Source organism: Hordeum vulgare, chromosome 4H (genome assembly GCF_904849725.1).
Source record: "Hordeum vulgare subsp. vulgare chromosome 4H, MorexV3_pseudomolecules_assembly, whole genome shotgun sequence".
In the NCBI taxonomy this organism is placed as follows: domain Eukaryota; kingdom Viridiplantae; phylum Streptophyta; class Magnoliopsida; order Poales; family Poaceae; genus Hordeum; species Hordeum vulgare.
In genome coordinates, this window is record NC_058521.1 from 366,637,495 (window position 1) to 366,652,182 (window position 14,688).

Consider the following 14,688-nt stretch of genomic DNA (forward strand, 5'->3'; position numbering starts at 1 on the left):
AAGAGGGAGAATGTCGGCAGAAGGAACTGGAGCAAAGAAGTACCAGAGGGGCTACCAGGCGCCCACTAGGCCCCAGGGTGCACCAGCCCCCCTAGCGCGATGCTACGGCGAAAGAAATCCTTCTGTCGTCTCTTGAGCTTGCGTTGGTTTTTCCCTTGAAGAGGAAAGGGCGATGCAGCACAGGAGCAGTAAGTATTTCCCTCAGTTTGAGAACCAAGGTATCAATCCAGTAGGAGAATCCCGTCAAGTCCCAAGTACCTGCGCAAACACAAAAGAGCTTGAACCCAACGCTATAAAGGGGTTGTCAATCCCTTCAAGATTGATTGCAAAGTGAGATCTGAAGGCGGATAGTGCAACGAAGTAAAATTGTAAGGCTGAAAATATAGTGTGAAGTAGACCCGGGGGCCATAGTGTTCACTAGAGGCTTCTCTCAAAATAGCAAATAATACGGTGGGTGAACAAATTCTGTCGAGCAATTGATAGAACCGCGCAAAGTCATGACGATATCTAAGGCAATGATCATACATATAGGCATCACGTCCGAGACAAGTAGATCGATACTTTCTGCATCTACTACTATTACTCCACACACCGACCGTTATCCAGCATGCATCTAGTGTATTGAGTTCATGACGAACAGATTATAGCCTTAAGCAAGATGACATGATGTAGAGGGATAAACTCAAACCAATGATGAAAACCCCATCTTTTAACCCTTGATGGCAACAACACGATAGGTGCCTCGCAACCCCTTCTGTCGCTGGGTGAGGTCACCGCACGGTATGAACCCAAAACCAAGCACTTCTTCCATTGCAAGAATCATAGATCAAGTTGGCCAAACAAAACCCACAACTCAAAGAGAATTACAAGGATATGAAATCATGCATATAAGAGATCAGAAGAAACTCAAATAAGATTCATAGATAATCTGATCATAAATCCACAATTCATCGGATCTCGACAAACACACCGCAAAAGAAGATTACATCGGATAGATCTCCATGAAGATCATGGCGAACTTTGTATTGAAGATCCAAGAGAGAGAAGAAGCCATCTAGCTACTACCTATGGACCCGAAGGTCTATGGTGAACTACTCACGCATCATCGGAGACGTCATGGTGTTGATGAAGAAGCCCTCCATATCCAAATCCCCCTCCGACAGGGCACCAGAACGTGCCCCAGATGGGATTTTGAGGAGACAGAAGCTTGCAGCGGCGGAAAGATATTTTCGTGGATCTCTCGCGCAGTTTTGGAATTTCTCTGAATTTATAAGCGGAAGAGGTAGGGCAGACGAGCCACAGGGGGCCCACAAGCCTACTAGGCGCGGGCCCCCCTGGCCGCGCCTAGGGGGCTTGTGGGGTCCCCTGCTGGCCCCTGCCTTGGTTCTCAAGTCTGGTGCGTATCTTCTGTTTCGGAGAAAATCTTCTCGGAAGTTTTATTCCATTTGTACACCGTTTAAAATCCTCCTCTGAAAAGGGTCAAAAACATAGAAAAAACAGGAACTGGCACTTGGCAGTTAGTTAATAGTTAGTCCCAAAAAAGATATAAAAGGCATACAAAACATCCAAAGTTTGACAAGATAATAGCATGGAACCATCAAAAATTATAGATACATTGGAGACGTATCAAGCATCCCAAAGTAGTCGAGTAGGGAAGTGATAAAGACTGAATTTTTGATGTGGAATGCTACCTAGCATAGTTGTCCTTTGTAACTTCTTTCATGTGACACGAATGTTCAGATCCCTAAGATTCAAAACAATAGTTTGCTATTGACATGAAAACAATAATACTTCAAGCAAACTAGCAAGGTAATCATGAAATTTCGAAATAATAAGGCCAAAGAAAGTTATCCCTACAAAATCATATAGTTTGGCTATGCTCCATCATCCCCACACAACTAACTTAAATCATGCACAACCCCGGTATTGGCCAAGTAATTGTTTTCCCACTCTTACTTTCTCAAACCTTTTTCAACTCTCACGCAATACATGAGTGTGAGCCATGTCTATAGCACTATAGGTGGAATAGAGTGTGGTGGTGGTTGTGAGACAAAAAGGAGGAGATCGTCACATTGACTCGGCGTATTAAACGGCTCTGGAGATGCCCATTAATAGATATCAACGTGAATGAGTAGGGATTTCCTTACAAAGGATGCACTAGAGCTATAAGTATGTGAAAGCTCGAAAGGAGAACTAGTGGGTGTGCATCGAACTTGCTTGCTCACGAAGACCTAGGGAAATTTTGAGGAAGCCCATCATTGGAATATACAAACCAAGTTATAAAATAAAGATTCCCACTAGTATATGGTGGTGACAAAACGAGAGGCTCTCAATCATGAAGAACATGGTGCTATTATGAAGCACAAGTGTGGAAAAAGATAGTAGCATTGTCCCTTCTCTCTTTTTCTCTTTTTTTTATTTGGGCTCTTTGGCCTCTCTTTTTTATGTGGGCAACTTTGGCCTCTTTTTTTTATTTCCTCACATGGGACAATGCTCTAATAATGATGATGATAACACTTCTATTTATTCATAGCTCAAAGCTTAGAACGATGATGACTCTATAGGAAATGCCTCCGGCAGTGTACGGGATGTGCAATGATCTAGCTTGGCGTATGACGTTGAAACATCTCGCTAGCTATCTTACGATCATGCAATGGCAATATGATATTGACGGCACAAGTCATGAGACGGAACGGTGGGAGTTGCATAGCAATATATCTCGGAATGGCTATGAAAATGCCATAGTAGGTAGGTATGGTGGTTGTTTTTAGGAAGGCATATGGTGAGTTTGTGTACTAGAGAGGCTAGAAATGGTGGAAGGTGAAATTTCATCTATACCATGGACTCACATTAGTCATGAAGAAGTCACATACTTGTTGCGAAAGTTTTTATTAGTAATCAAACCAAAGTGCTAAACGCATACCCATAGGGGAAGGGTTGGTAGGTGTTAACCATCGCGCGATCCCGACCGCAACACAAAGGATGATGATCAATAGATTAATTATGCTCCGACTTCCTAACATAGCGGTTCACCATACGTTCATGTTACGGGAATTACTAACTTCAACACACGTATTTCTAGATCCACAACACCCTACTAACATAACTCTTAATATTACCAAATCCACTTCTCAAAACTAATTGAGAGGAATCAAACTTCTCTTTCTACTCAATGCACATGAGGATGGAAGTTTTTTATCCTTTTTGGGTACCTATCACCTTTGGGACTACTTTCATAGCACAACCAACTACCAAGTCATGCACTTTCGTGCTCTGAAAGATCTAAGTGAAGCACATAGAGCAAAATTATCTAGCTCAAAAGATATAAGTGAAGCATAATGAGCATTCTAGCAAATTCACGATGAGTGCATGTGTCTCCCCAAAGGTGTGTAGCAAGAATGATTGTGACACAAGAAAAAGAAAAGACTCCTACAATACAAGACGCTCCAAGCAAAAAACATATCATGTGGTGAATTAAAATATAGCTCCAAGTAATGTTACCGATGGATTGAAGTCGGAAGAGGGGATGCCTTCCCGGGGCATCCCCAAGCTTAGGCTTTTTGGTGTCCTTGAATTTGGCTTGGGATGCCTTGGGAATCCCCAAGCTTGAGCTCTTTACACTCTTTATCCCTTTTTCCATGAGAACATCACCCAAAACATGAAAACTTCACAACACAAAACTTAAACAGAAACCCGTGATATCATTAGCACAAGAAAACAAACTACCACCTCTTTAGATACTGTAGCAAACTTGATTTCTATTCATATTGGTTTTAGATTACTCTATTATCACTTTTCCATGGCTAGTACCCCCCGATACTATCCATAGTTTCATCAAAACAAGCAACCAACTCCACAAAAACAGAATCTGTCAAAAACAAACCAGTCTATAGCAATCTGTATACTTCTGGTACCTCAAAAATTCTGAAACATTACGAGTGCTTGGGAAAACGGCATATCAACCAGCAGCAAAAAGAATCAACTCAAAATCTCTTTCTGAATAAAAATGAAAAATAATCTTGTGAGCGAAAAGTTTATGTCTTTTTCCAGCACGATCAAACAACCATCACCAAGACTAGTCATAAAGGTTTTGCTTGGCTGAAACACAAAAAGAAACACAAAAGACACAATCATAACAGAATTATGATGGTGTGTATGCAACAAAACAGAAAGAAAAAGATAAATTCATTGGGTTGCCTCCCAACAAGCGCTATTGTTTAACGCCCTTAGCTAGGCATAATGCGACAGAATCACGTATCGTCGTGTTTGGTGCTCAAGCCATAAGTAGCCCTCATCATAGATTCATAAGGCAATCTTATTTTCTTTCTAGGAAAAATTCTCCATGCCCTTCTTTAAAGGAAATTGAAATCTAATATTCCCTTCCTTCATATTGATGATAGCACCGATACTCCTTAGGAAAGGTCTACCAAGAATGATAGGGCATGTAGGATTGCAGTCAATGTCAAGCACAATGAAATCCATGGGTACATAGTTCCTATTTGCAATAATAAGAACATCATTGATCCTTCCCATGCGTTTCTTGATAGTAGAATCCGCAAGATGCAAATTAAGAGAACACTCCTCAATCTCATTAAAACCCAGAACATCACATAAAGACTTTGGAATCGCGGAAACACTAGCACCCAAATCACACAAAGCATTGCATTCATAGTTTTTGATTTTTCTTTTGGTAGTAGGTTCCCACACATCATGAAGCTTTATAGGGATAGAAACTTCCAATTCAAGTTTCTCTTCAAGAGATTTTATCATTGCATCGACGATATGATCGGTAAAGGCCTTCTTTTGGCTATAAGCGTGTGCAGAGTTTAGCATGGATTGCATCAAGGAAATGCATTCAATCAAGGAGCAACTATCATAATTGAATTCCTTGAATCACAAAGTAGTAGTTTCATTACTACTCAAGGTTTTAATATCTTCTACTCCACTTTCAATGCTTTTAGCATCAAGATAGATAGACTCTGAATCATTGGGGCGTTTTTCAACCAAAGTGGATTCATATCTAGCCCCGTCATCATTAGGTTTGACACAAGAAAACAAAGATTCAATGGGAGTCACACCAAGCACTTTAAGATCTTCGTGATTCTTATCACGAGAACACACCTTTTTAAGCCATTCATCTCTAGCACGAATTTGGGCGGTTCTTTCTTTGCTCTCACTCATGGAAACACGCATAGCTTTCAAAGTTTCATCCATATTGATCTTGGGAGGAGAACATCTAACTTTCAAAGCATCAATATCACTAGACATTCTATCAGTGCTCCTAGCCAAATCGTCAATTTTGAGTAGCTTTTCCTCTATGGATGCATTGAAAATCTTTTGCGAGTTGATAAACTCTTTGATATTACACTCTAGATCAGAGGGTAATCTGTTGTAATTTCCATGAGTATTGTTGTAGGAGTTGCCAAATTTATTAGAGGGGTTACTAGGAAAAGGCCTAGGAACATAGTTTCCTCTAAAAGCATTGATGTTGCCAAAATTATTCCTACCAACAAAATTAACGTCCAAGCTAGCGTTGCTACTCTCAATCAAGGAAGACAAGGGCATGTCATTAAGATCTAAAGGAGCACTTCTACTAGCAACCAAATTCATTAACTCATCCATCTTAGCACTCTACGAGTTAATTTCTTCTATAGCGTGTACCTTCTTACTAGTAGGTGACCTTTCAGTGTGCCACCGAGAGTAGTTCGTCATGATATTGTCTAGGAGTTTTGTGGCTTCTCCTAGCGTGATTTCCATGAACGTTCTACCTGAGGCGGAGTCCAAGATATTTCTAGAAGCGAAATTCAAGCCAGCGTAAAAGATTTGTATAATCATCCAAAGACTCAAGCCATGAGCAGGACAATTTCTAATCATCAATTTCATTCTCTCCCAATATTGTGCAACATGTTCATGATCAAGTTGCTTAAAATTCATGATATCATTACGGAGAGAAATAATCTTAGTCGGCGAAAAATACTTGGATACGTAAGCATCTTTGCACTTATTCCAAGAATCAATAGTATTTTTGGGCAAAGACGAAAAGCAAGTTTTTGCTCGATCTCGCAACGAGAAAGGAAAAAAGCTTCAATTTAATCACATCATTATCCACATCTTTCTTCTTTTGCATATCGGAAAGCTCAATGAAGGTATTAAGATGGGATGCGGCATCTTCACTAGGAAGGCCGGAGAATTGCTCTTTCATAAAAAGATTCAGCAAAGCGGCATTGATTTCGTATGATTCCGCACTAGTGGCGGGAGCAATCGGAGTACTAATAAAATCATTATTATTAGTATTCAAGAAGTCACAAAGTTTGATTTTTTCAGTCATGGTGACTTCAGCAAGCAAACAAGCACACAAGCGAATGGAAAGCAAGCGAAAGAAAAAGGCGAACGAAAAAGGCAAACGAAGAAAAGGGCAAATATTTTTGTAAATTTTTGTTTTTCAGAAGTGGGGGAGAGGAAAAGGAAAGGCAAAACAGTAAATGCAAGAGATGAGTTTGCGACACTTACTTGGATGAGTTCTTGACTCGATCCTCCCCGGCAACGGTGCCAAAAATTCTTCTGCTACGGCGACACAAATCCTTCTGTCGTCTCTTGAGCTTGCATTGCTTTTTCCCTTGAAGAGGAAAGGGCGATGCAACACAGGAGCAGTAAGTATTTCCCTCAGTTTGAGAACCAAGGTATTAATCCAGTAGGAGAATCGCGTCAAGTCCAGAGTACCTGCGCAAACACAAAAGAGCTTGCACCCAACGCTATAAAGGGGTTGTCAATCCCTTCAAGATTGATTGCAAAGTGGGATATGAAGGCAGAAAGTGCAACGAAGTAAAATTGTAAGGCTGAAAATATGGTGTGAAGTAGACCCGGGGGCCATAGTGTTCACTAGAGGCTTCTCTCAAAATAGCAAATAATACAGTGGGTGAACAAATTACTGTCGAGCAATTGATAGAACCGCGCAAAGTCATGACGATATCTAAGGCAATGATCATACATATAGGCATCACGTCCGAAACAAGTAGACCGATACTTTCTGCATCTACTACTGTTACTCCACACATCGACCGCTATCCAGCATGCATCTAGTGTATTGAGTTCATGACGAATAGAGTAACACCTTAAGCAAGATGACATGATGTAGAGGGATAAACTCAAACCAATGATGAAAATCCCATTTTTTACCCTTGATGGCAACAACACGATGCGTGCCTCGCTACCCCTTCCGTCACTGGGTGAGGTCACCGCACGGTATGAACCCAAAACCAAGCACTTCTCCCATCGCAAGAATCATAGATCAAGTTGGCCAAACAAAACGCACAACTCAAAGAGAATTACAAGGATATGAAATCATGCATATAAGAGATCAGAAGAAAAAGAAATAAGATTCATAGATAATCTGATCATAAATCCACAATTCATCGGATCTCGACAAACACACCGCAAAAGAAGATTACATCGGATAGATCTCCATGAAGATCATGGAGAACATTGTATTGAAGATCCAAGAGAGAGAAGAAGCCATCTAGCTACTAGCTATGGACCCGAAGGTCTATGGTGAACTACTCACGCATCATCGGAGAGGTCATGGTGTTGATGAAGATGCCCTCTGTATCCGAATCCCCCCTTCGGCAGGGCACCAGAACGTGCCCTGGATGGGATCTTGCGAAGACAGAAGCTTGTGGCGGCAGAAAAGTATTTTCGTGGTTCTCTCGCGCAGTTTTGGAATTTTTCTGAATTTATAGGCAGAAGAGATAGGGTAGACCAGCCACACGGGGCCCACAAGCCTGCTAGGCGCGGTCCCCCCTAGCTGGGCCTAGGGGGCTTGTGGGGTCCCCTGCTGGCCCCTGCCTTGGTTCTCAAGTCTGGTGCGTATCTTCTGTTCCGGAAAAATCTTTTCATAAGTTTTATTCCGTTTGGACACCATTTAAAATCCTCCTCTGAAAAGGGTTAAAAACATGGAAAAAACAGGAACTGGTACTTGGCACTGAGTTAATAAGTTAGTCTCAAAAAAGATATAAAAGGCATACAAAACATCCAAAGTTTGACAAGATAGTAGCATGGAACCATCAAAAATTATAGATACGTTGGAGACGTATCAGGCGACCCGATATCTAGTGGGCCCCCTGGACTACCTATGGCAACCATCTTCTGGTATAAGTTACCTTTGAACTTGAAAAAAATCAGAAGAGGACTTTCGGTACGAAGCGCCGCGGTCTCGAGGTGGAACCTGGGCAGGAGCACTTTTGCCCTCCGGGGGAGTGATTCCACGGGAGGAACTTCAATCCCGGAGGGGGGAATCAGGGCCATCGTCATCACCAACAACCTTCTCATCTTGGGGAGTCCAATCTTCATCAACATCTTCATCAGCACCATCTCCTCTCAAAATTCTAGTTCATCTCTTGTGTTCAATCTTGTACCAGAACCTCAGATTGGTACCTCGGGTGTGACTAGTACCGTGGATTGCATCTCGTAGTTGATGCTTTATGGTTTATTTGGTGGGAGATCATATGTTCAGATCCCATATGCTATTTAATACCTCTCTAATCATGAGCATGTTTATCACTTCGTGAGTAGTTAGTTTTGTTCTTGAAGCCACGGGAGAAGTCATGTTGGAAGTAGTCATGTGAAGTTGATATTCGTCCGATATTTTGATGATATGAATGTAGTGCTTCCCTTAGTGGTGTTATGTGAACGTCGACTACATAACACTTCACCATATTTGGGACTAAGGGAGTGCATTGTGGAGTAGTAATTAGATGGTGGGTTGTGAGAGTGACAAAAACTTGAACCTTAGTTTATGCACTATTTCGTAAGTGGCTGATTTGGATCCCTATGTTTAATGCTACGGTTAGAATTTATACTTAATACTTCTCTCCTAGTTACAGATGCTTGCAGGAGGGTTAATCATAAGTGGAAGGTTTTTTCAAGTAAGAACAACACGCAAGTGTCGGTCAACCCACATATCAAATTATTGAAGTACCAAACGCGAATTAACCCAACATGACGAAAGTGACTAGTTGAAATTTCCGTGTGCCCTCAAGAACGCTTTGCCTATTATAAGAATTTGTTCTGCCGTGTACTTTGCCACAAAAGGATTGGGATACCTTGCTGCACCTGCCGTTATTATTGCTATGTCTCACTTGTTACAGTTATCTTGCTATCAAACAAATTATTACCTCTATTTCAGTGCTTGCAGAAATTAGCTTGCTCAAATCCGCTTGTCATTTCCTTTTACTCCTCGTTGGGTTTGACACTCTTGTTGGAAATATGCCCTAGAGGCAATAATAAAATAGTTATTAGTATATTTCCTTGTTCATAATAATCGTTTAGTATCCATGCTATAATTGTATTGATTGGAAACACAAATACATGTGTGGATACATAGACAAAACATTGTCCCTAGTAAGCCTCTAGTTGACTAGCTCGTTGATCAAAGATGGTCAAGGTTTCCTGACCATAGACAAGTGTTGTCGCTTGATAACGGGATCACATCATTAGGAGAATCATGTGATGGACTACACCCAAACTATGTACGTAGCATATTGATCGTGTCATTTTATTTCTATTGTTTTCTGCGTGTCAAGTATTTATTCCTATGACCATGAGATCGTATAACTCACTGGCATCGGAGGAATACCTTGTGTGTATCAAACGTCACAACGTAACTGGGTGACTATAAAGGTACTCTACAGGTATCTCCGAAGGTGTCCGTTGAGTTAGTATGGATCAAGACTGGGATTTGTCACTCCGTGTGACGGAGAGGTATCTCGGTGCCCACTCGGTAATACAACATCACACACAAGCCTTGCAATCAATGTGACTAAGTGTAAGTCAAGGGATCTTGTATTACAGAATGGGTAAAGAGACTTGCCGGTAATGAGATTGAAATTGGTATGCGGATACGGACTATTAAATCTCGGGCAAGTAACATACCAAAGGACAAAGGGAATGACATACGGGATTATATGAATCCTTGGCACTGAGGTTGAACAGATAAGATCTTCGGAGAATATGTAGGACCCAATATGGGCATCAAGGTCCCGCTATTGGATATTGACCGAGGTGTTCCTCGGGGCATGTCTACATGGTTCTCGAACCCGCAGGGTCTGCACACTTAAGGTTCGATGCTGATTTAGTATAGTTGAGTTATATGTGTGGTTACCGAATGTTGTTCGGAGTCCCAGATGAGATCACGGACATCACGAGGATTTCCGGAAACCAAGATTGATATATAGGATGGTTTCATTTGGTTACCGGACGGTTTTCGGGCATTACCGGCATTGTACTAGGAGTGACGAATGGGTTCTGGAAGTTCACCAGGAGAGGGGCAACCCACCCGGGGGAAGCCCAATGTCCTTAGGGGTGTCGCACCAGCCCTTGGTGGGCTGGTGGGACAACCCATGAGGGCCTTGGCGCCAAGAGAAGAAAAGCAAAGAAAAAGAAAAAAGGGGGAGGTGGGAAGGAAGAAAAGGACTCCACTTTCCAATCCAAATTGGAGTAGGATTCCTCCTCTCCTCCCTAGCCGGCACACCCTTGAGGGCTTGGCCCTCAAGGAAAGCCTCCTCCCGTTCCGTCCTATATATAGTGGTGATTTAGGGCTGATTTGAGACAACTTTTTTCCATGTGCAACTCAGATCTAGACACCGTAGTTCTTCCTCTAGATCGTATTTCTGTGGAGCTCGGGCGGAGCCCTGCAGGAGTAGATCATCAGCACCACCGGAGCGTCGTCACGCTGCCGGAGAACTCATCTACTTCTCTGTCTTGCTTGCTGGATCAAAAATTCCGAGATCATCGTCGAGCTATACGTGTGGTGAACGCGGAGGTGCCGTCCGTTCGACACTAGATCAGAACAGATCGTGTTACGGATCGCGGGACGGTTCGTGGGACGGTTCGTGGGGCGGATTGAGGGACGTGAAGACGTTCCACTACATCAGCCGCATTTCTTAACGCTTCCTGCTATGCGATCTACAAGGGTATGTAGATCCAAATCTCCTCTCGTAGATGGACATCACCATGATAGATCTTCGTGTGCTTAGGAAACTTTTTGTTTCCCATGCAACGTTCCCCAACAGTGGCATCATGATCTAGGTTCATGCGTAGATGTTATCTCGAGTAGAACACAAAGGGTTTTGTGGATGATGATGTTCGATTTGCTGCCCTCCTTTGTCTTTTCTCGATTCGGCGGTATTGTTGGATTGAAGAGGCCCGGACTGGCATTATTCGTACGCTTACGAAAGACTGGTTTCATCGGTTGACAAGCAACCTCGTTGCATAAATATGACTGGCGGCTGTTGGTTTCTTCAACTTTAGTTGAATTGGTTTTGACCGAGGCGGTCCTTGGAGAGGTCAAATAGCAATTCGCACATCTCCGTTGTGGTTTTTGCGAAAGTAAGATGCGATCATACTAGATACCCATAGCAGCCACGTAAAACATGCAACAACAAATTAGAGGACGTCTAACATGTTTTTGCAGGGTATGCTTGTGATATGATATGGCCAATGACGTGATGTGATATATTTGATGTATGAGATTATCATGTTGTAATAGTTAATATCGACTTGCACGTCGATGCTATGGAAACCGACAGGAGCCATGTGACTGTCTTTAAACTAACGTTTGTGGTTGCAGATGCGTTTACTATATTGCTAGGACGTGGCTTTAGTAGTAATAGCATAAGTAGCACGACAACCTCGATGGCAACACGTTGATGGAGATCATGGTGTGGCGCCGGTGACAAGAAGATCATGCCGGTGCTTAAGTGATGGATATCAAGAAGCACAAGATGATGGCCATATCATGTCACTTATGAATTGCATGTGATGTTAATCCTTTTATGCACCTTATTTTGCTTAGACGACGGTAGCATTATAAGGTGATCTCTCACTAGAAATTGTGTTCTCCCCGACTGTGCACCGTTGCGACAGTTCGTCGTTTCGAGACACAACGTGATGATCGGGTGTGATAGACTCAACGTTCACATACAACGGGTGCAAAAAAGTTGCACACGCGGAACACTCGGGTTAAACTTGACGAGCCTAGCATGTACAGACATGGACTCAGAACACATGAGACCAAAAGGTCGAGCATGAATCGTATAGTTGATATGATTAGCATAGAGATGCTTACCACTGAAACTATTCTCAACTCAAGTGATAATCGGACTTGAGATTAGTGAATTTGGATCATGTACCACTCAAATGACTAGAGAGATGTACTTTTTGAGTGGGAGTTTATTAAGTAATTTGATTAGTTAAACTCCAATTATCATGAACATAGTGAAAAGGTCTTTGCGAATTATGATGTAGCTTGCGCTATAGCTCTACTATTTTTTATATGTTCCTAGAGAAAATTTAGTTGAAAGATGATAGTAGCAACTTTGTGGACTAAGTCCGTAAAACTGAGGATTGTCCTCATTGATTCGCAGAAGGCTTATGTCCTTAATGCACCACTCGGTGTGCTGCACCTCGAGCGTCGTCTCTGGATGTTGCGAACATCTAATATACATGTTTTTGATGACTACGTGATAGTTCAGTGCATAATACTTAATAGCTTAGAAGCAAGGCGCCGAATACATTTTGAAACGTCACGGAACATAAGAGATGTTCTAAGAGATGAAATTGATATTTCATGCTCGTGCCCTTGTTGAGAGGTATGAGACCTCCGACAAGATTCTTTGTCTACAAAGTAAAGGAGAAAAGCCCAATCCTTGAGCATGTTGTCAGATTGTCTGAGTACAACAATCGCTTGAATCAATTGGGAGTTAATCTTCCAGATGAGATAGTGATGGTTCTCCAAAGTCACTTCCACTAAGCTACTAGATCTTCGTGATGAACTATAACATATCGAGGATAGATATTATGATCCTTGAGTGATTCGCAATGTTTGACACTGCGAAAGTATAAATCAAGAAGGAGCATCAATAGTTGATGGTTAGTAAACCACTAGTTTCAAGAAGGGCAAGGGCTAGAAGGGACACTTCATGAAACGGCAAACTAGTTGATGTTCTAATGAAGAAACCCAAGATTGAACCCAAACCCGAGACTAAGTGCTTCTGTCATGAGGGGAACGGTCACTGAGGCAGAGCAACCCTAGATACTTGGTAGATAAGAAGGATGGCAAAGTCGACAAAAGTATATTTGGTATACATGATATTGATGTGTACTTTACTAGTACTCCTAGTAGCACGAGGGTATTAGATACCGGTTCGATTGCTCAGTGATTAGTAACTCGAAATAAAGGCTACGGAATAAACAGAGCCTAGCTAAAGGCGAGGTGACGATAAGTGTTGGAAGTGTTTCCAAGGTTGATGTGTTCAAACATCGCACACTCCCTCTACCATCGGGATTGGTGTTAAACCTAAATAATTCTTATTTGGTGTTTGTGTTGAGCATGAACATGATTGGATCATGTTTATTGCAATACAATTATTCGTTTAAAGGGAATAATGGTTATTCTATTTGCTTGAATAATTACCTTCAATGGTTTATTGAATCTCGATCATAGTGTTACACATGTTCATAATATTGGTGCCAAAAGATGCAAAGTAATAATGATAGTACCACTTACTTTAGGCACTGCCGCTTGAGTCATGTTGGTGTAAAATGCATGAAGAAGCTCCATGCTGATGGACCTTTGCACTCACTCATTTTTGAAACGTTTGAGACATGCAAACCATACATGTTGGTATAAACGCATGAAGAAACTCCATGCAGATGGATCGTTTGGACTCACTTGATTTTGAATCACTTGAGACATGCAAAATCATACCACATGGAACAAGAAAGTAACTTGTTGGATGCAATACATTTTTAATGTGTGCAGTCAAATGAGTGCTGAGGCACGCAGTGGATATCGTTATGTTCCTACTTCACTGACGACTTGAGTAACTACAGGAGCATTTACTTGATGAATCACAAGTCTAAAATATTGAGAAGTTCAAAGCTATTTTAGAGTGAAGATCATCGTGACAAGAGGATAAACTGTCTACGGTATAATCATAGAGATGAATATCTGAGTTGCGAGTTTTGGTACACAGTTGAGACAATGTGGAAATTGTTTTGAAATTCATGCCACCTAGAACACCATAGTGTGATGGTGTGTCCGAACGTCATAGCCGCGCCCTATTTGATAAGGTGCATACTATGATGTTTATTATCGAATTACCACTATCGTTTATGGGTTATGCATTAGAGACAACCGCATTCACTTTAAATAGGGCACCGCGTATTTACGTTGAGATGACACAGTCTGAACTATGGTTTGGAGAAACCTGAGCTGTCGTTTCTCGAAAAGTTTGGGGTAGCGACGCTTATGTGAAAAAGTTTCAGTTTGATAAACTCGAACCCAAAGCGGATAAATGCATCTTCATAGGATATTCAAAACGGTTGGATGCATCTCCTATCTCAGATCCGGAAGTAAAGTGTTTGTTTCTAGAAATGGGTCCTTTCTCGAGGAAAGGTTTCTCTCGAAAGAATTGACTGGGAGGGTGGTGGAACTTGATGAGGTTAGTGAACCATCGCTTCAACCAGTGTGTAGCAGGGCGCAAGAAGATGTTCCTATGGCGCCTACACCAATTGAAGTGGAAACTGATGATTGTGATCATTGAGCTTCGAATCAAGTTACTACAAACCTCGTAGGTTGACAAGGTCGCTTACTACTACAGACTGGTACGGTAACCCTGTCTTGGAGGTTAT